We start from the raw sequence: 27,988 nt of genomic DNA on the forward strand, positions 1-27,988 counted from the left end.
AATATATATTATTTTCTTCCTTACCAGGAGATAAATTACTAAAGCTGTTAAAAGTCTCACATTATAATTTTGTATAAATGGTTCAAAACATTTATTATGAAATATATAAATAATCATAAATCATATGAATAGAAAACCTCATTAAATATATCTTCAAATTTATATATATATTTATATTAATATCATCAAATAAATTATATACCATTTAAAATCAATAACTATAAGAATTTGTGTCATAAGTGTTTTGGTTGTAGCTATAAATTTACTAAAGTAGATTTGTTTGTAGAAATTTTTTTCTGTAGTTATGATAACTGTAGCTTTAAACCATTGGCTGTAGTTTTTTTAAATAAAACATGATTGGTTAGATCTGTTGTAATATTTTGGTTATAGTTATTTTAATATAACATGTAAATAAGTTATATGTTCTTAAAAATAATAATAAATAGAATTATCCAAATAGAAAGATCATCTAAAATAAAATAAAACAAAAACCATAATCTGAATAGTAAAAATTTTATCTACGAGAATTCTATAAATAAATTGCAATTCATCTAGATAGTCTTCTAGTGTTGTCGAGAATCGACTATTTGGACATCTTCTTGGTCTCCAATCTCCTCATCTAATGTTGTTTGATGGCTGCCACGTTGCCCCTAATTTGCTTCAAAATCAAAGATTTGGTATTCTTCATTTTTGTATAAAAGTTATCTTTTGATTTTTCTCCTTTTCATCCTTAATTGGAAAGTAAACAAATCGTTTTTTTATCTTTTCCATATTGTTTATAATTACAATTTAATGTATTAGTATTTTTCTATGGCCAAATAATAAGGAAGTATGAATTTTTTTTTTAAACAAATAGAAAAAAAAGAAATTTTTATCGTTTTTTGTATCATGAAAAAATAAAGCTGCATTTTGATTGGAAAAGATTTGTAAAATTTTTCTGTAACTTTTAACTTTAAAAATAAAGGTACAACATAATTGGTTAGGATTAGTGATTTTAAAAAAAAAAAATAAAGCTAAAATACTAAGTTAAAGCCTAACCAATCATCACCAATATTTTGAACTGAATTGGATGTTAAATCAAATCATTAAAGTATATTTAAATATGTTTTGTTATTATTTCAAAAAATACTTAAAAAAATTATTTGTTTGACAAATATTTTATAAAATATTTCATCCAAATTACCTAGTTATCGATTATAACCCCCAAGAAACATATAAACACAACATATCACGTGCAATCTTTGAAATCATGATGTTCGTAGATAAATGTCGTTATATTTGTGTTGGTTTTGTCTTGTGGCAGAGTTATCTTCTCTGAGGAAGTTGAAATCTTTGAATCTAAGTTATAACTCCTTTTATGCACCAATGGGATCGCAAGGCAAGTTTTCTCAAATGTTTAGCAAGATTATCATTTGCATTCAACCAAAAAAAAAAGATTATCATTTGCATTATCCAAAATAAAAGGTTATCGCTTACAGGTTATAAAAGCCTAGGGAGATTAAGAAACCTGGAGATCCTGGATCTCCAGATCAATAACTTGGACGACAACATATTTCCGTTTCTTAGTGCTGCAAGGTCACTCAAGACTTTGTTTCTTAGGCTCAATAACTTAGACTGCCCTTTTCCAGCTAAAGGTGTGTGTTTTCCCTTTTGTTATGTGCTCAATCCACTCAATTTTATATGGTTTAACATTATTTGTCTTATATTTTTTTTTGATAAAGTATTTGTCTTATATTCGGTTTGTAACATTGTTATATGTGTTGTGTCCCTTTCAGAGCTTAAAGTATTGACAAACTTAGAATTACTGGACCTGTGTGAAAACAAATTTAATTGCCCCATACCAATACGAGGTAACTCAAAACTACTGCCCATATAACTTTTTAGCGTTTGTCATCCTTCATATCATCATGTTTTTTTTTGGTAAAATTGATATCATCATGTTCGTAGGTAAAGGTGCTCAACCTTATGTTGGCTTTGTCTTTGTGACAGAGTTATCTGCCTTGACGAAACTGAAAGCTCTGGATTTGAGTGGCAATGAATTTTCAGGCTCAATAGAATTCCAAGGCAAGACAAAATCCTTAGCTACTCCATTAAATCTGGCGGGTGAATTAACGTTTATTCATGTGTATAAATATTTTTTTTTTTGCGTTTAATCATTGTAGGAATTTGCGAAATGAAGAATATACAAGAGCTTGATCTCAGTGGAAACAAACTAGTTGGTCAGTTTCCTTTATGCTTAACTAGCTTGAGCGGACTTAGAGTTCTTGATCTCTCGTCGAACCAAATGACTGGGAACGTACCATTTTCATTCAGTAACCTTGAATCCCTCAAGTACTTATCATTGGTTGAAAACAACTTTGAAGGAATCTTCTCACTTGGCTCACTTGCAAACCTCTCAGAGCTAAGGGTGTTCAAACTTGGTTCAAAATCCAAATCACTTCAAGTAGAGTCTGAAAGTTCTTGGAAGCCAAAATTTCAAATGAGTGTTATTGAACTATCATCTTGCAACTTGGTAAAGGTTCCTCATTTTCTCCTACACCAGAATAATTTGAGTCACGTTGATCTTTCTGACAATAAAATTTCAGGATTTTTTCCTCAATGGCTATTGGAAAACAATACGAAACTCGAAGTTTTGTTTCTACAACAGAATTCATTTACGAGATTTCTGCTACCAAAATCTGCTCATAAGCTGCCACTCCTCGATGTGTCGTTTAATGAATTCAATCATCTCTTTCCTGAGAACATTTCATGGGCATTTCCTCATTTAGTGTATATGAAACTAGCTCACAATGGTTTTCAAGGAAATCTGCTATCTTCTCTTGGTGACATGAAAAATATTATGTTTCTGGATATATGTCATACAACAGCTTCCACGGGGAGGTGTCAGGAAGGTTTTTTACAGGTTGTTATTCCATGCTTTTCTTAACGCTTTCACATAACAAACTAAGTGGAGAGGTGTTTCCGGAATCTGTCAAATTTACACCTTTAAAGGAGCTTTCTATGGATAACAATAGATTTACAGGAAAGATCGGAGAAGGTTTGCGGAACTTGGAAATCTTGGATCTGCTTGACATTTCATACAACAATCTCACTGGTGTTATTCCAAGATGGATTAGCGGACTTGAATTAACTTCTCTACTGATTTCCAACAATATGTTGGAAGGTGAGATACCTATTTCGATTTTCAGCATGTCCAGTCTTCAGCTATTGGACCTCTCTACAAATATGTTGGAAGGTGGGATACCTTCACACAGAAGCCCAGTAATATTACTCCTTCAAAATAATAATTTATCGGGGGTTATTCCAGACACTTTGCTAGCAAGTGTCTCTGTACTTGATCTGAGAAATAACAGATTATCTGGGAACATTCCTGAGTTCACCAACACCCAAAACACCCATATTCTTCTTCTTCGGGGGAATAATTTAACAGGGTTTATTCCTCGCAAGTTGTGTGGCCTAAAAAAGATCCAACTTCTTGATCTTGCCAACAACAGATTGAATGGGTCCATACCAACATGCTTCAGCAATAAATCTTTTTCTTATGGGGGATATGATACATTAAATGATTATGAATACGGCAGTTCTTCTGCAGGTTCGTTTTTCTTTGCCGATTTTTCTCCGCAGAAGGACTTCGGTGTAAAACAAATGTACGGTATATATTTCAAATCCCTTATTGTGCTTAGTCCGTTTATATTGATATCCGAACCAACCATCCTGATTAAAATTCAATTTGCCACAAAACACCGATATGACTCCTACATGGGTGGAAATCTCCAGTTATTGTTTGGAATGGATCTAGCAGAAAATGAGCTGAGTGGTGAGATCCCTGTAGAGCTTGTAGGTCTTTTAGAAATACAAGGTCTCAATCTCTCTCACAACAACTTAACAGGAATGATACCAGAAAGCTTTTCAGGTCTGAAGAACATCGTTGAGGTATTCTTTTTGAATTATCATATCCTGAAACGAAGAAAACCACTTGTACAGTACATGTTTAGTGTTTATTCAACAGCCTAACCTTAGCTAATGCTCAGCGAAAAGCGTTCTTCATCTTAACAAGAAGTTTTATGATCTCTTTCTTGCTTGCAGTTACAATGTTTCTATGGCTGAACACAGTTCTTTCAGTAGCTGTTTCGCACTCATTGCTTTCTTTAGTCGTCTTATCAGATGACTTCATCAATGGATTCGTTGAGGCTTCAACCGATGCCAGTTTCTCAACAAGAATATTGTTAACGGTGCCAAACACAAGTCTGCGGTTGAGCTTCTCCTTGTTCAGTACCTTGTTTTTATTCTTTGAGTAGCATATGCGTAGTGCTGCATCCCTTTGTTTGGTCAAGAACAAAGAACAGCTCTGAGTTGATCGGATGGCCTGAAGGGTGTAGTTGAAACTTTGTTAATCCTGAGCCAAGATCCCGGAGCAGAAGACCTGAGGCTAATACAATTTCAGAGAGATTTATCTGTGATCAGTGTTAGGATATGTGTTCTCACAGAGCGATGTAATGTAATCTTGGTTAGCTTCATTGTGGCTTGAGTTCAGCCGTCTGACCTTTTAAATCAAGTGTTCAACATTGTGAAGCTTCTTACGGTTTATCTCTGGTGAAAAGCTTGATGTTGTTTCTGAGAAACTGTAAGCTGGATTTCACTGGTCTTAACAATGTTCATCGCCAGAGTCATGGACAACAACATTGCCTATCACATGATCAGTTCTGATTCAAAAATGCAAGGAAAGTTAACATACAATCCTAAGATTTACAAAACTAAGAAAGCTATTGACAGATGTAAGAGTTTAAAACCCTGATCATAGTATCTTAAAAGTTACTTTGAGGTTTTTATCCATTCCAATAGTTTCAGTGTTGATTGATGATGACCAGAGCAACTACTGAAAGTTAATCCTTTTTGCCATTTGTGAAGAGATTGGCTTTCGGCCTTTCGTGGTTCATGGTTGTTATGGATTCACTGCTGAGGAATTGGTGAATCTTTTTAGCTTCCCGACGTTCAAGAATCTTCAAGCTAACAGAGGATATAAAGAGAGAGAGGATCGTCCTGCGGTTTTTTGGAAGGTTGGAGATTGGGCGAACTATCTGACTCCGAAGATGGCTGCTCGTATCCATCGGTTAGTGAAAGATTAATTCAAAGATACTGGCTTGCTTCAACATGATCAGTGAAATGCATTTTCTTTAATCTCTTCAAGATGCTCTGTTTTTCTCTTTTGTTCAGGTTTTACACCATTATCAATAATTTGTATCATCTTATTTATAACGAGGGAAAGGTTTGAAGTTATGATCCTAAGCAGGACTGGCTCGATAATTTTTGTAAGCTCTAGAATAAATAAAAAAACAGAAATTTATGTTTATTTAAAGTTTTTAGTAAAAGTTGTTTTTAATATTACAAGTAATATTTTAATATTATTAAATTTAGAGAAATTCTCTATGATAGCTTTTTTTTAGTTTATTTTTACAAAAATAGCATTCAATGAAAAAAATGACCAAAATAAATTTTATTAAAGTATAAAATACATTTTTACCATAGGGTTAATTGATCTAGACTTAGGGTTTATAGTTAAAGGATGGAGTTTTGGGATAGAGTTTTAAATTTTAAAAATAAAAAATAAATATTACAAATTTCAAAATAAAAAGAAACTATTTTGGTTATTTTTTTCTTGAGTACTATTTTTATAACAAAAAATTAAAAATGTCTATTTGAAAGAATTGTCTTTAAATTTATTATGAAAACATAAATATATTCATATAGAATGATTTTAGACTCATTTTCTTATATTTAATATAAAAGTATATATTTATAGAAACTCGAGGCATTTTGTTAAAACTTTGACAGCACGTTGTAGGGTTCGTGAGCGGTTGCACCACTTCTCCCCTTCCTAACGCTAAAAATGATGTGATTTTTTTTTTTTTTTTTTTTGGAATGAATGTTAAATTTTATTCATCAAAAAGACCTCTTTACAACAAGTGCATCCTATGCTTATGAATGGAAATCAACTACTCTTTACTACTCCTAACCTGCACTTTATTTACACTCTTGTGGCAAACCAAAACTGCAAAATGCCTTCAAAACCCTTCCCTCCATGTAGTTTCATCAAGCTAAATTTGTTTCTCATGCCTTTATCAACCATCTTCATCAGAGCTTTGGGGGGGGGGGGGGGGGTGTAGGTGGTTCTCCATGTCGACGTCTGTTGCGTTCTCTCCATATCGCATAGACAGCGGCTTGGAAAGCATAGCGAGTGCAGAACAGCTTGTATTTCTCCAGATGCTGATCAATAAGCAATTCCGCAATACCTGACCATTCTGTAGTGTATGAGTTCTGCAAAATGCCTTTTACTAGGTGCTCCCACACTTGCGTTGAGAAAGAGCACTCAAAGAAAAGATGGTTCCGGGATTCAGGAGTGTTCTTGCATAATACACAGATTGTGTCAATGCCTTGACTCCATTGAGAGACCCGATCCATAGTAGATAGTCTTCCCCTAGTTGCAAGCCAAGCCATGAAAGCAAGCTTAGGAGTAGCCTGCGAGAACCATATACCTTTGGACCATAGGCACTGCAGCTTCGCCTCGCGAAGAAGTAACCAAGTCTCACGAGTAGAGAATTTTGGTTTATATCCAGATGAACGTCTCCACATATCAACATCATCTTCAGCTGTATTTAGTTGATCTCTAAAGGAGTCAAGAGCCCTTTCGATATCTTTCAGCAAGCTTGAGCGATGCCTCGTTCTTCTTCGAGAAGTCTGAAGAGCATCCCCCACGGTGGCATCTCTTCCAATGCCCAAGTCTATTAAACCTCTCTCCCCTAAAACATCCATTAGTACTCCTAAATCTGACCAGCGATCATACCAAAAAGAAGTGTGTCTTCCATTACCTACAGCCTTCATGTAGAAAGACTTAGCTACATCCCGTAGCTTGAGCATTTTCCTCCACATCCAAGACCCTGCTTAAGTCTTTCCATTCACTTCCCAAAAGCTTCTCTTTTTAAGCAAATTATTCTGTATCCAGTCTCCCCAAAGGGATTTCCCTGAGAGCATTCTCCATATAAGCTTTAGACCATAGACCATATTAACTTCTTTGAGCGGTCTGATACCCAAACCCCCCTCACTTTTGGTGGAACAGATCTCTTTCCAAGCCACTTTTGCGCCTGTGGACTTGAGCTCCGGACCGGTCCATAGGAATGCAGAGCAGAGTCGTTCTATTTCATCCAGACATCTTCTTGGGAGTCTGAATGCAGTGGCCCAGAAGTTGGCTATACTCATTAGCACAGATTTTATCAGTTGCAGCCTACCAGCATAGGAGAGGAAGCGGCTAGTCCAAGTGTTTATTCTGCCTCGAATCTTCTCAATTAGAGGGAGATAATCTTGTTGTCGCATAACCTGTGTCATCAGTGAGAGCCCCAAGTAACGCACAGGGAGTTCACCATCCGCAAAGGGAAAGTTTGTAAAATGATGTGATTTCCCTATTATCACAGACCTACTTCATATGATCGTATATGTATTATGAATATAAAACCCCAAGTTGCAGAGGATCGAGACTACACCATAACATGCAAAGCCAATTCATTTTTCATATAGACAGACAATACATTCATATGAAACAGAAACAAGTTTTATTCATCCAATATATATGTAGCGTAGTACATAGATAAGCGAAAAGAGCAAACTTCTGCTTAAACAAGCATACAAGGATCAGTCGTTTCCCCCTAACAAGAACTAGCTCATTCACCGTTTTCAAGCAAACCAGTACCCTTGAACTTCTCCTCCATTATCCCATCCATACGAGCAGCCATCTCTGGAGTCAGATAATTCACCCAGTCTCCGGTCTTTCCTTTCCCGAAATACGTGCTGTTTGTATACGGAGAAGGGTGATCTTCTCTCTCCTTATCTCCTTTGTTAGCTTCAAGATTCTTCATTGTCTCGAAGCTGCAAAGATTCACAACTTTCTCAACACCACCATTCTTCTCTTCCTCAGCTGTGAACCTATAACCCATGAACTCAGCCAACCTCTTCACATAAGGCAAAGGATCAGCTCTCACAGTCTCGTACTTAAGGAACAAAATCTTATATGGATTCTCTTGGTGAGCTTTCCAGTAACCTAAGACATGATCAAGATAATGACCTTCCCGAGAAATACCTTGGCAGAACATATCAAAACACTCCTCAAGACTATTGAGCGGGCTACGAGTTGACCTTTGCCTTTGGATGAAAATCCAAAAGGAGATGAAAGTGTCCTTTGGGTCTCTCCACATGTAAACCATCTTACAACCCAACTTGACAACCGAATCGGGTAAGAAATCATGTGGCATATGAGTTGAAAATAGAGTGTTCCCTTTGTCTTGGAGAACATCAATGTGAGGGAACAAAGGGAACTCGATCTCAAGGAAAGGAATAAGCTCATGAGGGTTACGTTTTAGGAGAGGGTTTGTGGAATCGTCGAAGCGAGATCGATTGGCTATTGTGAATGTTAGTGACTTGAGCCAAGTAGAACCTGTCTTTGGGTAGCTACAAACGAGGAAGTCATTGGGTCGCGCTTGGAAGAACTCTTGCGCGTATAGGGAACCTTCAAGGAAAGACTGTATCCACCAATGCCCACCGTGAAAGGACCGTATTATATAAACTACGGAGACCTGAATATTGTAAAGAATAAAAATGATAAGATTATACCAAACATTAAGAAAAAGATGATTCAACTGCAGAGACGATATATTATCTCTTTCCTTAACTCAAAATACGTTCCATAGTGCGACGGTTCGATAACGTAATGAGTCCCGAGATACAACTGCAAAAAATCTTCTGATTTGCGTCACTCTATGAGAAACCTGACGAAACTAGTTTTTGTATATACTCTCGTACTCAAACAAATAAAAGAAGAGAGACACAAAAATAAAAAGGATCAAATATTCAAGTGGGAGAATTCTTTTTACTATACTTGTTTGTATATGTATGTTCCATGAGTTAACACAAGTGCTCTTTTTATATAGAAAAATGAAGACGCGTTATGTCATTATGGAGTCAACAAAACGTACCATTTAAGTGCAATAATGGAATTTGAATTCCTTAATTCATAGCTTTTGTACGTTTCTTTTTTCAAGTCATAAAGAGGTTTTTGACCAAATCAAAATCCATCAATATACTTTGTTGGGTTTATATTTTACAGTTAAGTAAATACAAAAATATTTTTAAAATAAGATTTTAATATAGACTAATTGACATAAAGTCTAATTAATCAATTAAATCAATATTCAAACCCAAATACCCAAAGTGATACATTTGCTTAGTGTTTATACTTAGTCAAATATAAAACTTTACAAGCTTTTTATATCATTCATTTTGTACTTCCATTTCTCATTCAAAACAACTCCGATTTTGACCAACAAATACACTAACTCATAGTTTTCACGGTGACGATTACACCGTGCCAAAATTCCGGTTATTCCGACATACGTCTCCGTTGAAAAACCCATCGAAAAAATGGTCCACACCACTTTGTCAAAAACGAGTTCCAACACACCGTACCAAATCAGGGAGATTTTGGCCTCCAGCTTTCACGTGAGGAAGCGTGGAGATCAGGTCTTGGTACCGTTTCTGATTCTTTGAAACTCTGTTAACTCCGTCTCGTCATGGTTTGGCACGGTACTGTCTCTTACGGTTTCTGTTGCCATTGGAGATAGAGGAAGAAGATTGGAGGACATGTGTTTCTGATCTGTGTGAGATGAGAAATGGTTGTTCGGACAAGATCGGATCAGAGCGGGCTCTATATATTAGAAGCAACGACATAACATTGACGTTTGTTTCTTAATTGTACCTTTCGTCGTTATATTAATCCTAATTACTATATTCATTTTTAATAATACTTTCATTAAAAAAATAGTGCTCTCTGTTTTTTATTATAAGTAGTTTAAGCAAAATTTATTTGTTTCAAAATATAAGTAGCTTTCATAATTTTAAGTAATTTTTATTTTTATTGGGTATAGTGTTACCAATCAAATAATATATACTTATTTATGATTGGTTTAACTACACCTAATTTATATATCAAATATTACTTTTGAAAAAATTAATAATTTTTTTAATATTTGTGTATTCATCTAAAAATACTTACGATAAAAAACAGAGGGAATATTTTCCACATGCTTCATGTGTTTACCAAGGACCGGATCTGGATCCGATTACGTTTAGTAATGAAGCTAATTTCGTTTATCCACGTAAAACATTTATGAGTATGTCGATTTGTGCACGATGTACGATGGTGCCATGGGTGACGGGTCCATGATGGCAGCGATATTTAAAATTCATGTTGTAGATTCTTTAGGCGCTTACTTAACAGAAGACGATTAAAAAAAAAAAAACGTAAATGGAGATAGAGAAGGCTTCTTGTTTACGATTTAGTATTGTTTAAAATTAACCAAAATAAATTAAATTTTATCTTATATAATAAATTTTTTTTTATCAAAACAAAGTTAAATGCATGATTACACAATGGAACTAAATTCTTTAATACAAACAAAGAGCAAGTGATGAGACTAAATCATTATAACAAAAACACAAATCTTGTTTATTAGATCGAGGGGAGAAAAACAGAATTATATGATTAAAAAATCCATTTTTATTTATCTTTTAGTTAATATTATTTAAATAATTATAGTTTATAAATTTGTTTTAGATTTTTGTATATTTATAAAATAATTACTTGTTTTATTTTTAAAATAATGTTGCACAAATGACATCTATGTCACTAAAAAATTAATTGTGATATCTACACCTTTAAAATTAGCTGATGTGACGGTCGATCTATATATGATTTCATCAAAAATTATATAAAATATATGATACTTGAACATTTTTAAAATTATATATAGATTTGTACTAATTAATTTAAAAGTTCAATATGACAATATTTTGAGCCAATAAACTTGTGCACCATGCAAAGCCAATTTCATTTTCCTATTGATAATACATTCACATGAAACATAAACTGTTGGATAATTCCAATTAAATTGAGGAGCAAGTTAACTCATTAAAGTGAAGTTTGATAGGTTAAGGAAAAAGGAAAACATATCGAGCTTAGGAATGTTTCCATATTATTATTAGGAAAAGATGTAACTTCGCCCTTAGAAAAAGATGTAGCTTCTTCCTATATAAAGAGTTCTCATGGAGAGATGTTCCATCAAGAGAAACACATTGAAAGACTTATTTTTGAGAGAGTTTCTAATCTAATAAGAAGAGAAGTTCTTATAATCTTTGTGTTTGTGCAACTTTAATTGGTATCAGAGCTCCAGGTTTCGAATGTCGTTTACAAGAGGAGTTGTAACTTCGATCAAAACATGGGAGACGATTCTCAAGCACGTGATAAAGGTCTTGAGATGAAGAAGGACATACGATGTCCGATGTTAACATCGACCAACTACACCGTATGGTCGATGCGAATGAAAGTTATGCTTCGTTTATACGAAGTTTGGGATACGATTGATCCAGGGAGCGATGATGCAAAAAAGAACAATATGGCGATTGCTCTAATCTTTCAATCAGTCCCGGAAGCTCTAATACTTTAGATCGGAGAACATGATACATCGAAGAAAATTTTGGAAGCTATCAAATCCCGTAACCTAGGTGCTGATCGCGTGAGAGAAGCAAGGTTACAAACTTTGATGTCTGAGTTCGACAAACTGAAGATGGCAGACACAGACACAGTGGATGACTACGCAGGAAAACTTTCAGGCTTAGCATCGAGAGCAGCCGCGTTAGGAGAGATAATGGAAGCATCAAAGCTGGTAAAGAAGTTTCTGAAGGGACTTCCAAGAACGAAGTTCATTCACATCGTAGCTTCGTTAGAACAAGTGTTGGATCTAAATTCAACGGGATTCGAAGACATTGTTGGGAGATTGAAGGCTTTCGAAGAACGCATCAAAGAAGAAACCCAAGATGAAGATCAATCGAAGCTAATGTTTGTAAAGAATGATGCACAAGGTCGTGGAAGCCATATCAACTCGCGAGGAAGAGGCAGAGGTAGAGGTTATGGTGGAAGAGGAGGAGGACGAGGAAGGTCTAATGGTTCTGATGGTCATAACAAAGGAGGAGAAGCTTCGGACAAGACCAAGAAGGACTACCCAAGGTTAGATGCTGGAGATGTGACAAGATGGGGCACTTCGTGTCACATTGTCCTACAATACCAAGAGAAGAAGCTAACTTAACGGAAACACAAGAAGCAGATGCATTATATATGCATGAAGTAGTATTCCTCAACGAAGAGAGAGTGTTTCCTAAGAGGTTTGATGAATGTGATGGAAATACGAGTATATGGTACCTTGACAGTGGTGCAAGTAACCATATGACAGGCAAGAGAGAGTTCTTCTCAAACCTAGATGAGAGCATCAAAGGCAAAGTCAAATTCGGTGATGGATCAAACATCGAGATTGTTCGGAAAGGTTCGATCACGTTCATCGGAAAAACAGGGGAGAGAAGAGCACTCAAAGATATCTACTACATCCCAAGTCTTAAACACAATATCATAAGTCTTGGACAAGCAACCGAGATGGGTTGTGAGGTTAATAAGAAAGAAGACTTACTGATGCTGAAAGATCCCCGTGGAAGGCTATTAGTACAAGTCGCAAGATAACCAAACCGATTGTACAAGACGCCAATGGAGGTTGAATATCCAAAGTGTCTTCAAATACAAGAAACTGATGTTACATGGACGTAGCATGCACGGCTAGGACATGTGAACTTTGGAGTCATGAAGAATATGGTAGACAAAGAGATGGTAGTAGGGATGCCTCAGGTGATACACGAGAAAGATGCGTGCAGCGCCTGCTTAGTTGGGAAGCAAACTCGGAAGTCTTTCCCGCCTAAAGCAAAGTATCGAGCATCACACGCATTGGAGTCGGTACATGGTGACTTGTGCGGTCTGATATCACCATCAACACCAGCAAACAATAGATATGTATTTGTCTTAATTGATGATTACTCAAGATATATGTGGACGATGCTGCTAAGAGAGAAGAGTGAAGCGTTCGATCGGTTCAAAAAGTTCAAGGAGTACGTGGAGAATCAAACGAAGCTACAACTCAAGACTTTTCGCACCGATAGAGGAGGAGAGTTCACATCTTCTGAGTTCATTCGTTTTTGTGAAAAAAATGGTGTAACTAGACACCTCAACGCACCGTATACACCGCAACAAAATGGTGTGGTTGAGAGAAGAAATAGAACACTAATGGAGATGACTAGAAGTTTGATGAAAGCTATGAAGATACCTAATCAGCTATGGGGAGAAGCAGTACGTCATTTAACGTATCTCATAAACCGCATTGCTACAAAGGCTTTGGAAAACAAGACTCCATATGAAGGCTTGTATGTTAAGAAACCGAACATTGAGCATCTAAGGGTCTTTGGATGTGTAGCTTTTGCAAAAATCAACAATCCTCATCTCAAGAAGCTGGATGATCGATCAAGCATGGTGATCAACCTAGGCACAGAGCCCGGCTCAAAAGCTTACAGACTCTATGATCCGGTCGCAAATAAGATAGTTGTTAGTAGAGATGTAATCTTTGACGAGAAGAAAAGTTGGGATTGCTCCACACTATCAACAAACGTAGACGAAGAACCAAGATCATTCAAGCTTCCTCATATTGATGTTACAGAAGAAGGAGATGGTGATGAGCATCAAGATCACCAACACCACGAAGAGCAAAACAATAATGAAGAAGAAGAAGCTGTAGACGCAGATGAACAATAGCAAGTAGTAGAGAACAACGATGCAAACCAAGACCCGCATGTAACATCAAGATATGGTCGTAACATCAGAAAACCAAAGCGGTTCGATGATTACATCCTACTCGTTGAAGTTGAAAGTGGCAGACTCTTTTTCACCATCGATGGTGAACCAGAAAGTTACATCGAAGCTGCAGTAATACAAGCTTGGATCGATGCAACGAAGGCATAGATCAAATCTATCATCAAAAACAAGACCTGGAAGCTCGTCAAGAAGCCGGCAGGTGTGAAACCGATAGGTTTGAAGTGGATCTATAAGATCAAGAGAAATACAGATGGAACGGTGATCAAATACAAAGCAAGGCTAGTTGCAAAAGGCTACGTGCAACAACAAGGCATAGACTTCGACGAAGTATTTGCTCTAGTTTCTCGGATAGAAACCATACGACTACTCTTGGCGTTAGCAGCAACTAATGGATGGGAGATCCATCACTTACATGTGAAAACTGCGTTACTGAATGGAGACTTAAATGAGGATATATACGTGACTCAACCAGAAGGCTTTGTGGAGAAAGGAAAGGAGGATCATGTGTACAAACTTAGCAAAGCACTATACGGTTTGCGTCAAGCTCCGAGAGCTTGGAACATCAAACTCGACTGTGTTCTCAAGGAGATGGAGTTCACGAAGTGCACCAAGGAACCTGCGGTATATCAAAAGAAAGAGAAGGGGGAGCTTCTGATCATAGCTATATACGTTGATGACTTGTTTGTAACAGGGACTTCACTCAATGTTATCAAGCAATTCAAAGATGATATGTCAAGAAGATTTGAGATGTCAGACCTCGGGAAGCTTACATACTATCTTGGTATAGAAGTAACGCAAGGAGCTGATGGCATTCACATCAAACAAGAAGGATACGCGCAAGGTATACTTGTCAAGACGAAGATGGAGTCATGTAACTATACTCATGTTCCGATGCACACGAGTTTGAAAGTATCAAAGGCAGAGGAGGAGCCTGAGATTGATGAAACAACGTATCGAAGCATCATAGGATGCTTAAGGTATCTTCTTCATACACGACCGGACTTGGCGTTTTCAGTTGGTGTATTAAGCAGATATATGCAGAGTCCAAGAGAGAGTCATGGAGAAGCAGTGACGCATCTACTATGATACATAAAGGGCACTACAGAGTATGGTCTCTTTTTCAAACGGGATGAAACAACGGAGATTACAAGTTACAGTGACAGCAGCCATAACATAGACGTTGATGATGGAAGAAGCACTACAGGGTTTATGTTCTACCTAGGAACATCGCCGATCACGTGGACATCGTGCAAGCAACCCACAGTGGCACTCTCTTCATGTGAGGCGGAGTTCATGGCAGCTACGGAAGCTGCAAAACAAGCAATAAGGTTAAAGGAGTTGATGGTCGAGATCATGAACAAAGAAGACAAGAAGGTCATGTTGAAGATTGACAACAAGTCAGCGATAGCCCTCACCAAGAACCCGGTGTTTCACGGTAGAAGCAAACACATACTCTCGAAGTACCATTTCATTCGAGAATGTGTGGAGTTCGACTTTATTAAGTGAAGCACGTACCTGGAGTGGAGCAGAAGGCAGACATACTCACTAAACCATTGGCAAGGATCAAGTTCGAAGCAATGCGCAAGTTCATCGGAGTTCAGAAGATCAACATACCTAAGATTCAAGTTAGAATTAAGGGGGAGAATGTTAGATAATTCCAATTAACTTGAGGAGCAAGTTAACTCATTAAAGTGAAATTTGATGGGTTAAGGAAAAAGGAAAACATATCGAGCTTAGGAATGTTTCCATATTATTATTAGGAAAAGATGTAGCTTCGCCCTTAGGAAAAGATGTAGCTTCTTCCTATATAAAGAGTTCTCATGGAGAGATGTTCCATCAAGAGAAACACATTGAAATGTTTAGTTTTGAGAGAGTTTCTAAATCTAATAAGAAGAGAAGTTCTTATAATCTTTGTGTTTGTGCAACTTTAATAAACAAGTTTTAATCATCCAATATATAACGTAGTACATATATAATAAGTGTGACAAAAGGAGCAAACATATGCTTTAAAAAAGCATACAAGGATCAGTCGTTGTCCTCATTTACCATATTCAAGCAAACCAGTACCCTTGAATTTCTCTTCCATTATCCCATCAATACGAGCTGCCATGTCTGGAGTCAGATAATTCACCCAATCTCCGGTTTTTCCTTTCCTGAAATACGCGCTCTTTGTGAAAGGAGAAGGATGATCTTCTCTCTCCTTATCACCTTTGTTAACTTCAAGGTTCTTTAATGTCTCGAAGCTGCAAAGATTCACAACTTTCTCAACGACCCCATTCTTCTCTTCCTCATCTGTGAATCCATAACCCATGAACTCAGCCAATCTCTTCACGTGAGGCAAAGGATCAGCACTCAAAGTCTCGTACTTGAGGAATAAATCTTATCTGGATTCTCTTGGTGAGCTTTCCAATATGCCAGGACGTGATCAAGATAATGACCGTACCTAGAAAAATCTTGACAGAACATATCAAAACACTCCTCAAGACTGTCAAGCGGGCCACTATCTTATAGATTATGGGAAAGTTATCTTCTCATTAGATAAATAATTACATTATATACACGTACAGCATTAGGAGATTAGGGTATTCTAAGTACTAATAATTACAATGTAAACCCTTAACTAATAGTATTTACATATATCTCCAATACGCCCCCTCAAGATGGAGGGATTGAGATCACTCCAATCTTGCTACAATCTTGCTGAAACTGACTTCTAGGTAGTGGTTTGGTGAGAGTGTCAGCAAGTTGATCTTTAGTGGAGACATGTCGTACACAAAGCTGACCCGCATGTATCATATTTCGTGTGAAATGGTAGTCCAAGGCGATGTGTTTCATTCTTGAATGGAAGACGGGATTAGCTCATAGATAGGTGGCTCCAACATTGTCGCAATAGATAACTGGAGGTATATATAAGTGTTGTTGAAGATCAGAGAGTAAAGAACACAACCAGGTTACCTCGGCCGCAGTATTAGCCACTGCACGATATTCAGCTTCCGTAGACGAACGAGCCACTCCTTTTTGTTTCTTTGATGACCATGAGATTGGATTTTTGCCTAACTAGATTATATAGCCATTCATAGAGACAAAATCATCTGTATCATATGCCCAATCTGCATCTGAGAAGGCATGGGGCGAGAGAGGAGAGTTATGATGTAGGAATATACCATGGGAACGGGTTCTAGAGAGATAGCGAAGTACGCGTTTGGCTGCCTGCCAGTAATCGATGGTTGGTTTGTTCATGAACTGTGAGAGGCGTGTGACGGCGTATGATATGTCAGGCCTGGTGAACGCCAAGTATTGGAGACTTCCAACAACTGAGCGATACTGAAAGCCATCCTCTAATGGTGTACCAGACTGGAGCGTTAGTTTCGGAGATGTGGGTAGCGGTGTAGCAACAGGCTTCGCGTCGGTCATGTTGTTCTTGTGCAGAAGATCAGTGATATACTTACGTTGCATGAGATGAAGTCCTTGTCGTGTCCTAGTTGCCTCGATCCCAAGAAAGTAGTGGAGATCGACTGGATCTTTAATTGAGAAGCGATTAGCGAAGGCAGTAAGAACTTGGGAGATGATCGTTGGATTGTTTCTAGTTACCAATATATCATCAACATAAACGAGGACGTAGGTGATGTTGCTGCCGTGCGAGTGAACGAAGAGTGAAGCATCTGCATTGGAGTTGACAAAGCCAGTGTGGAGGAGGTGTTGTTTAAGCGATAGATACCATGAACGGGGCGCTTGTTTCAGTCCATAGATAGGTTTGCGTAGTCTACAGACGTGGTCGGGACGATCTTTATCTATGAAGCCAGATGGTTGCATCATGTAGACAACCTCAGTTAGCTCACCTTGGAGGAAAGCATTGTTGATATCTAATTGTTTTATCTGCCAAGCCTTGGTGACCGCAATCTGAAGCACCAGACGAATCGTTGTTGATTTTATAACTGGACTGAAAGTTTCCGAATAATCGATACCATGTTGCTGCGTGTAGCCTTTGGCAACAAGACGACCTTTGGGGTGTTCTTGTTGTCCATTCGCAAGATTCTTGGTAGTAAACAACCAGCGACAGCCTATGATGTTGTGCCCATGTACGTTCGGCTTTAGATCCCAAGTGTGATTTTTGATGTGTGCATCAAACTCTGCTGTAGCTGCACCTCTCCATTTCTCATCTTTCATAGCCTGTGAGATCGTTGTTGGTTCTGTTTTTTGATTCTTTCTTCCTGCAACTGAAAGTGTTAGCTTTTGTATTGGTTTTGAAATTTTATTTTTGGCTCTGGTTTGCATTTTGTGGATATTTTATGGCTGTTGTGTTTGTGGATTTTGTGGTAACATAGGTTGATTTGACCGGGTAGATGAGGTAGGATTTGTATTTGGTGGTTGTGTAGGCTGAGTTGGGGGTTGCAACTCATTTTTTTCTTGAGCAGTGGGCTCGACGGAAGTAGGATTAAGCTGAGCCATTGGTGTTGGCTCATTTTGAGAAAGAGCAGTGGGCTCCAAGGGAGAAGAGACGGGTGGATTGCTAGAGTGAGAAGGCAATACCTGAGGTGAAGAAGACGATGGCGTCGTTGGTGGCTGAGGCGGGTGAAGGTCCAAGCTCAGGTGTCCCTGCGCTGCTGAAGATTGTGGAGTAACGGGTGTGAACATGGAAGTAGAGAGTGGAGTGGAGTCATGAACCTCAGAGAGTTTTTCCGTTGACGTCTTCTCAAATGGAAACACGGTTTCATCAAACTTCACATGCCTCGCTGTATAGATGCGACCCGTAGTTTGATCCATGCAGTAGTACGCACTCTGGGTTGTCGAGTGGCCTAGGAACACACACCTTGTTGATCTATGTTCCAGTTTGTTAGAGTTATAAGGACGCAGCCATGGGAAGCATAAGCAACCGAAAACTCGTAGTTTCGTATAATTTGGTGTCGTACCAAAGATCTTGGAGAATGGAGATTGCTTCTCGAGTATAGGCGTTGGAAGATGATTGATCAGATATACTGCCGAAGAGAAAGCATTGGTCCAATAGTCTTTTGGTATCGATGCCGTAGAGAGAAGTGTGAGACCGATCTCTACAATGTGCCTATGTTTCCTCTCCGATAAGCCATTATGCTGAGGTGTGTGTGGTGGCGAAGTGAGGTGTGTGATTCCGTGTTGTCAGAGAAAGTCTCGTAATGCAATATACTCGCCTCCATTATCAGAAAACAGTGTTCCGATCTTTGTCTGAAACTTGTTCTCTACCAATGATTTGTAGGCAATGAAGACCTCTTTTACTTGTGACTTTAGTTTGAGCGGGTAAAGCCATGTAAAGCGCGAGTAATGATCGACAAATACAACATAGTATTTAAAGTTGTCGATGGAGGTTATTGGAGAAGACCAGACGTCTGTGAAGACAAACTCAAGGGGTTTATGAGAAACAATGGTGGAGTTTGTAAATGGTAATCGATGGGTCTTATTAATTAAACATTCAGAACAAGACAAGTTTTTCTGTTTGGTAGAAGAAAAAGGTAGAGAAAACTGAGAAATGATAATGTTTAAAACTGAAAAAGAAGGGTGGCCGAGCCGAGAATGCCACAAAAGCAGAGATGTTTTTGGGTTCGATGCAGTAACCATGGCCTTTGCCTGAGACAGAGAGACAGACCACTCATACAACTCATTCCTAGTCTTGCCTTGGAGCAATGGGACACCCGTGCTGAGATCCTTCACCTGAAAAGAAGCAGGAAAGAATTCCACCGAAACACCATTAGTATTGCAGAGACGATAAACCAAAATCAAGTTCTTATCAAAGATAAGTCACGTGTTCGAGTTGGTATTAAAGAAGAACCCGTATGAGATATCGGTAGTGTCGAACCATCAGCTATGATAACGTCGTCGCCTCCATGATACGGCTGGTGTAGAGCAAGGTTGTTGAGGTCAGATGTAATGTGACGAGTAGCCCCCGAGTCAAGAAGCCAATTAGTAGCCGTGTATGGAGCATTCATAGCGAGGTTCGCTTGTGGTTGATATGGGCGGAATGGAGTGACCTGAGGCTGAGCCATGATCTGTTGAGCACCTTGATATTGAGAAGCTTGAAACTGAGGACAGCGTCTGGCACTATACCCTTGTGTGTTACACAGTTGACACTTGCCTAAGTAAGGCTTGAACGTACGCGTATCAGATCGGTATTGTCAGTTAGCATCACCATTGTTGTTGTTTCTCCGTGTGTTGTTGTAGTTGTTGTAGGAGCCACCATTGTTGTTGCGATTGGTGTTGAAGTTGTTGTTCTGATTTCGGTTTTGAACCATATTAGCAGACACTGGAGCGACCTCAGTAGCTTGTTCTTTTGTAGCAAGGAGCTTGGCTTCATGATTGAGTAATCTTTCATGAATCTCAGTGATGTTGGGAGCAGTGTCTTTACCTTCGATTTGATCAACTACATTCTTGTACTCCTCTGGGAGTCCACCAAGGATGACACCCCTTCCTCTAATCGAGTTTAGAGACCACGTTCTGGAGGAAGGGGTGTCATCTGACACAGGTTAAATCTTATAATTTTGGTGTTTGTAATACTAGCAATGGAAATTTCTGTAGCTCATTTGGTCAATTTCCTTAATATTTGACACACCTTTCCCTAGTTCAACCAGCCCTCATACATATTTTTTGTTTATTTTATTTTCTATAAGAATTATGTTGGGCTTTGACAACCCTTAAAATCAAATTTGGGTCCGCCACTGATCTCAACTTGATCTTCATGGTCGTATGGCTTGCCAAGGATGGCGAGTTGACCGAGTTTAGAGACCACGTTCTTGAGGTATTCATCGACAGTTTTGGTACCTTTGGTGTAGAATCTGAGCTGATCACGGAGTTGTTTGATATGACCCCTACTTGGTTTCGCATAGGTGTCAGCCAGCTTCTTCCAGATCTGAGAAGCGGTGGTTGTGCGAGAGACCATTGGCTGAATCGTAGTAGAGATGGCACCAAGGAGGCCACTGTAAATGAGTTTATCTTGCCGTGTCCAGCGAACAAACTCCGGATTCTCCTCGAAGACATCAGCCGTGGTGATTGTTGCAGGCGGAATGATAGTGGTGGAATCAAGATGCTTAGCCAAAGCATAACCATCCAGCAGGGCATGAACTTGCAAGCTCCACATCATGTAGTTGGTGCTTGTTAACTTCGAGACGTTGGACATGTTGAGATTGAGAAGAGTGTTTGTGTTTAGAGACACGATTTTATTGGTGTTTGAGGAAGAACTCATTGTGGCGGCTGTTTGGTTTTGTTCGAAAATTTCTAGGTTTGGAGGAGCGTTAAGCTCTGATACCATATAGATTATGGGAAAGTTATCTTCTCATTAGATAAATGATTACATTATATACACGTACAGCATTAGGAGATTAGGGTATTCTAAGTACTACTAATTACAATGTAAACCCTTAACTAATAGTATTTACATATATCTCCAATATATCTGACCTTTTCTTTTGGAAGAAATGCCACAAGGAGATAAAAGTGTCCTTTGGGTCTCTCCAGATGTAAACCATCTTACAACCCTTTTTCACAACTGAATCGGGTAGTGACTTGTATGCATATGAGTTGAGAACAGAGTCTTCCCTTTGTCTTTGAGGCTATCAACTTGAGGGAACAAAGGGAACTCGATCTCAAAGAAAGGAATAAGCTCGTGAGGGTTACGTTTTAGAAGAGGGTTTGTGGAATCATCAAAGCGAGATCGGTTGGCTATTATGAATGTTAGTGATTTGAGCCAAGTGGTACCTGTCTTTAGATAGCTACAGATGAAGAAGTCTCTGGGTCGCGCTTGGAAGAACTCTTGCGCGTAAAGTGAACCTTCAAGGATTGTCTGTATCCACCACTGACCACCGTACCTGATAAAGGGATCTTTAAACCTCCAGCCTTTAACGTGAGGAAACGTGGAGATCAGGTCTTGGTACCGTTTCTGATTCTTCTCGAACTCTGTTGACTCTATCTCAGTCTCGTCATGGTTTGGAACGGTAGTGTCGGTTACGGTTTCTATTTCCATTGGAGGACATGTGTTTCTGATAGACATGTGTTTCTGATCTGCAGGAGATGAGAGATGTTTGTTGTTCGGACAAAGATCGATTCAGAGCGGGTATTTTATAACTATTAGAAGCAACGACAATTTTTGCCCCCTAAATATTTTTATAAATAAAAATGCTTATTTAAAAGAAAATTGTTTCGATTAAAAAGAAGTTATAAAATATAGGACGTGTAAGAGCATGTCCATTGGTAAGAGACTATTAAGGGTTCTAATGATTAATTTAGTAGTTAATTTTGTGACGTGAAAAGCTAAGAACCCTTGTTAGTCTAATTAATTTTCTCCTCCTCCAATGGGAGAACCTCATTGAGGTTCTAATTATTTTTTTTTTAAATTGAATGATTGGATTTTATAAGATGAAAGAAAAGCATACATAAAAATTTAAATAAAAATGACATAAAAGCATATTAAAAATACAAATACAAATCGTAAACGAGAAAAAATCAATTAGCTTAAATCTTGATTTGTTCCAAATTTTTGTCATATATTCTCAACCAAATCGGCTCTCAATTGTTGATGTATTGTTTTATCACGAACTCAATTCCGAATGCTCATCATATTGCCGAGATTTGAAGACATATCTGTAGAATACGTGAAATCCACTTGTTGAACTTCGGTTTGAGTGAAAAGTTTTTGAAATTATTGATCGAAAATGTGGTCGACTTTTTCATCGATCATTTCTTCAAGATTATTAGAAGAAGAAGAAGCCATTAAGAGAAGAAATGGTAAGATAACCAAAAGCTTTAATAAGGAAATGGTAAGAAAAACAAAATAACTCAGCACTTGTTCTTCTCAGTGAAATGGTAAAAGAGAATACAAAATCTTTAATAAAGAAATGGTAAGAGTTCACTGATCACAAACGTGAAGACTCTGGTTACAGAATACATGGCTCTATTTTTTTTGTGTCACATGCTCTGTTTCTTCTTGTGACCTTGGCTCCACCTGCAAAAATCTGAACACAAACGATACATAGTGTAAACACAAAGAATAACAACGATACCATAGTGTAAACTGAGAACTAAAGTAGCCACTGAACTGACTTGTAATTTTGGAGAAACAAGTATTAAACTTCAAAGACGCATAGATTGTTACTTGTGTATGTACAATGATAAAGAGCAATTAACATATGTAAGTAAGAAATCTAAAACAATTATTCACCAGGAAAAAGAAAGAAAGAAGTTTACTTACATCAAACCTTAGAAGCAAGCAGGATTTTCCAACACCAGAGTCACCAATAAGCGAAAGCTTGAACAGATAGTCACTGCAAAGACAACATACCCATACATCATTAAGAAAATATTAAAACTCAACTCAAAAAGGATTGTCTTTTGCTATGAACAGATAGTCACTGCAAAGACAGAATACACATACACATACTCATACAGAGAAAAAAAACACAAGGAATCACCTCAAGTTCAGCTTCAAGCTCCTCCTTCTCGTGTCCAGTTGCAATGGGCATAACATCCTCCACCTCCTTCTTCGCTATTGTCTCCACTGCAAAGTAAAAGGGTAATAACAGTCATTCACCACGCTCTTGCACAGATTCAATGGTAAAAGAGAACAACAAAATCGATAGAATGACAGAAAATTGCAGTAACAACGGCGTAAGCATTAAGAGAGAACAGTGGTGAAACGATTGATAAGATAATACGGCGATAATTGCATCTAATCCAGCATAAACAGAATCACAAAGGCGAGATCTGAAAACGTAGACACTATAGCAACGATATACCACCTGATTTAGAGCTGAAACAACGATGGATGACGGAAGAAGACGAAGCAGGATTGGCCACGCGATGGAAGCCAACGGGTCTCGCGGTGGTGGTGGCTATGGATCGGCGAGGAGATGCAGCGGCGACATCGGCGGCTAGGAAATATCTTAATTTTAAATAGAAAATATCTTGATTTTTAACTTTTATAATAGAAAATAATATTTAAATATAACAATACAATATAAGAAATATCTTAATTTTAAATTTAATATTATTAATAAAAGTTTGTTTTTAATTACATATAAAAATTCAGTAAGAGTATAAACGATATTAGACACTCTTAATTTTAGCGTGAGAGCTCCGTTGCGAAAATCACTTCGCAAATAATAGTGTAGATAAACATTTTTAAATTCTTTGCCAAAATATTTTCAAAAATTATCACACTAGGTGACTTTGATTGTTCTAAACATTTTATCTTAAACATAGATAATTCATTATATCTTATGTGATATATATATATATATAAAAACTAAATATAATATTACTAAACTAAATATAATATAAACGTATATAATATTTTAATATTAGTAAAGTAAATATAATATAAATTTAACTATAACATTATCGCTAGAATTTTTTTAATTACTCGCAAGATAATGATAATGATCAGTTATCAGCTAAATCACTAAAATTGTTTATGAAAATTATTAATTGAGTATAAAATATGACTAGGCCTAAAATTATGTAGAACATAATACATAAGTAAATTTTGCTTCTCAAATAATAATATATATTATAAAATAAATACACCAATATCTATTTTAATTTAAATAACGTTAGTCTTGTAACTTTTTTGATGCAAAATCATTAACCAAATCATCAAACTAGATCTTCTCCAAAATATTATTTTCAGTTGCTATCATCTCTAGTCCATCTAATCTTATTTTTTTTTTTTTGCTAAAACCATCTAATCTTATCTTGTATCATCGTTGCATGCAAATATGACTTCAACAATTTTAGTTTCGAAAAACTTCTTTCTGTAAATAAAACCAGGTATAAGAATATTTAGTAAAATTCTATAAGCAGCAATATCATTTAGAAAACAATTAGCTTGTATCAAATAATTCAAAATGTCAATAGGGTAGATTATCTCTGGTAACTTCTCTAAATAATTTTAATTCTATAAACAATTCATTTCCACTAACGTCAAAATTATCACCTTTTTCAAAAGCATTTGTAAAACTACTATAATTATTTAAAGTCATATCATCTAAAGAAACATTTTCCAAGGTTAACTAAAAAACCAAAAATCTTTTCATATTCTTGATATTGTTCAAACCTTCTAGTAAATGCACTAATTGCATGATCAACTATGCATAAAAATAATCAATCCTAAATAATTCCTCACTAGAATTGGAGCAACTGAAGGTGGACTACATGGAATATCATCAAAAATTTTCTTTGAATATTGGATCAACACCTATCTCTATAGCAATTTTTCTAAGAGTTTCCAAAGCATTTGAAAAAACCAGCATCTCGATACTTAAAAAAAAAATCTCTTCTAACCCCCTAACTTTTTTCAATAGAAATATCAATAAGCATATCTTTAGACAGCAAACTTTTACTAACCAAATTAACAGCATATACCATTTCATACCAAATAACAATGCTCACCAAAAACTCAAATTTACCAAGTTTATTTTATTTGTTGCTAGCTTCACTTCTAATTAGGGGTGTCAATTCAGGCTGGCCCGGCCCGGTCCAGCCCAAACCCGCTAAACCCATAAATATTTGAACCCAGCCCAGTCCGGCCCGGAAATATTTTGGGCCTAGAATTCAAAGTCCGACCCAGCCCTTATAGGGCTACAGGGTTTTTCGGGTTTTTTTGGGCTTTTCGAAAAATAATTTGTCATTGTCATTTCCATCGTTTTAATACATGTGAATTTTCATTAAAAAAATACAGTTTTTTTTAAATATAAAGTGAATTTAAACTTTTCTTCTTTATCAAAAATGTTTTACTATTTCGTATACTTAAAAAAATATTTATACACAAACCAAATTTAAAAAAAATAATAATGATAAACATGGTCATACGATTCATACTTTGTATTTTGAAATAAAAAAACATGTTGTACATAAAAAAGGAAAGTGCATTTACAAAATTTAAAATCTGACACTTGTAATGATCAAACAATAAAGTGCATTAACAACTTTAATATTTGTTTTATTAGAGTTTGGATAAAAATATTAAAATAATATATCAATACTAATAATGGTTTTGATGGCAAGAACGATAACATTTAACCAAAAGTATAAAATTTGGGGTTTTCAGGTCGGCCCTAACCCAAACGGGCTTAGACCCAAAATATCCAAAACCCAAATGGGCTTAGCCCGAAAGGCCCAATTTTTTTTTGCTTATAAAACTAAGCCCAAACCCGATAATTTTTAGAACTGGGCGGGCTCGGACTGTAGGCTTCAACCCTAATTAACATGTCTACTTTTAATTTTAGAATCATTATCACTTTCAGCTATTTGAAGTAAAAATTTGGAATCTAATTGCTTTTACACTATATATGTACATGACTCTCCCACTGAATAGATGAAATAGCTTAAGTGTAAGTTCTTTTATATTATCTTTTATAAATATCTCTCTCTTAGTAGAATTAGCAAATATTGTGTAGATTATTTAGCAAATATTGTGTAGATTATTTGCAGCACTCCAAATAAAATTTAGCTTTCCCACGATTATTAGCCATATCACGTAACGTAGTACACATATAATTAATGTGATTCTTAAATTTATGCTTTAAACAAGCATACAAGGATCAGCCATTTTCCCCAAACAAGAAACAGCTGATTTATCATTTTCAAGCAAACCAATACCCTTGAATTTCTCTTCCATTATTCCATCCATATAGGGGTGTCAATTCGGGATGGTCCGGCCCAGACCGGCCCAAACCCGCTAAGCCTATAAATATTTGAGTCCGGTCTGGCTCGGAAGTATTTTGGTCCTAGAATTCAAAACCTGACTCGGTCTTTATAGGGTTATAGGGCTTTTCGGACTTTTTTGGCATTTTGAAAAATAATTTGTCATTGTCACTTCCATCGTTTTGATACATGTGAATTTTTATTCAAGAAAACAGTTTCATTTTTTTGTTTTAAAATGTAAAATGAGTTTAAAATTTTCTTTTTATCAAAAATGTTTTACTTTTTTGTATGTTTTAAAAACATATTATAAACAAACCAAATTTAAACAAATTTAAATAATCAAATATAACTTAAAACTAAACATATAAAAGAACAAAATTTATGATAAACATGGTCAAATGTTTCATACTTTGTATATTAAAAAAACATGTTGTACATAAAAGAAGAAGGTACATTTGCAAAATTTAAAATGTGACACTTGTAACTATCAAACAATAAAATGCATTAACAACTTTTATATTTGTTTTATTAGAGTTTGGATAAAAATATCAAAATAATATGCCAATACTAATAATCGTTTGGATTGCAAAAACGATAATATTTAAGCGAAAGTATAAAATTTCGGGTTTTCGGACCGGTCCTAACTCAAACGGGCTTAGGCCCAAAATACTCAGAGCCCAAATGGGCTTAGCCCGAAAAACCAAATATTTTTAAACCTGATAATTTTTAAGGCTGGGCGGGTTCAGACTGAGAGCTTCGGCCCTAATTAACATGTCTACATCCATACAAGCTGGCCATATCTGATTCAGATAATTTTCCCAATCTCCGATCCTGAAATATGCACTCTTTGTATAAGGAGAAGGATGGTCCTCTCTCTCCTTATCTCCTTTTGTTAGTTTCAAGATTCTTCAATGTCTCGAAGCTGCAAAGATTCACAACTTTCTCAACACCACCATTCTTCTCTTCCTCAGCTGTGAATCCATAACCCATGAACTCAGCCAACCTCTTCACGTAAGGCAAAGGATCAGCACTCAAATTAGTCTCGTAGTTAAGGAACAAAATCTGATTTGGATTCTTTCGGTGAGCTTTCCAGTAACCTAAGACATGATCAAGATAAGGATTGTGCGGAGATAAACCTTGGCAGAACATATCAAAACACTCCTCAAGACTGTTGAGCGGGCCATGTTCTGACCTTTGCTTTTGGAAGAAATGCCACAAGGAGATGAAAGTGTCCTTTGAGTCTCTCCAGATATAAACCATCTTACAATCGAATCGGGTAAACAATTGTGTGGCAAATGAGTTGCAAAGAGAGTGTTCCCTTCGTCTTGGAGAACATCGATGTGAGGGAACAAAGGGAACTCGACCTCAGTGTAAGGAATATTAGGATCCGCGAGTTCTGTGTTCCAAAATATGTACCGCTCGCGTATCCACTCCATGAAATCAAATTATGTTCTTACTAAAATTATATATATATATATATATATATATATATATTATAAAAAGTTTATTTGTGAAATAGCTAAAAGAAAAAGAGAATTTAGT

At 36.7% G+C, this 27,988-nt stretch overlaps 4 pseudogenes; 1 reads left to right on the forward strand and 3 right to left on the reverse strand.

Annotated features, from left to right (window-relative positions):
- The first annotated feature begins 1,055 nt into the window (after positions 1–1,055).
- LOC106403764 lies at positions 1,056–5,285 on the forward strand (annotated as a pseudogene).
- Positions 5,286–7,370: 2,085 nt separating this feature from the next.
- On the reverse strand, positions 7,371–9,732 carry LOC106405334 (annotated as a pseudogene).
- Positions 9,733–14,943: 5,211 nt separating this feature from the next.
- On the reverse strand, positions 14,944–23,723 carry LOC111203964 (annotated as a pseudogene).
- LOC111198246 lies at positions 22,712–27,882 on the reverse strand (annotated as a pseudogene).
- Between the last annotated feature and the right edge of the window lie 106 nt (positions 27,883–27,988).

Source organism: Brassica napus, chromosome C6 (genome assembly GCF_020379485.1).
Source record: "Brassica napus cultivar Da-Ae chromosome C6, Da-Ae, whole genome shotgun sequence".
In the NCBI taxonomy this organism is placed as follows: Eukaryota; Viridiplantae; Streptophyta; class Magnoliopsida; order Brassicales; family Brassicaceae; genus Brassica; species Brassica napus.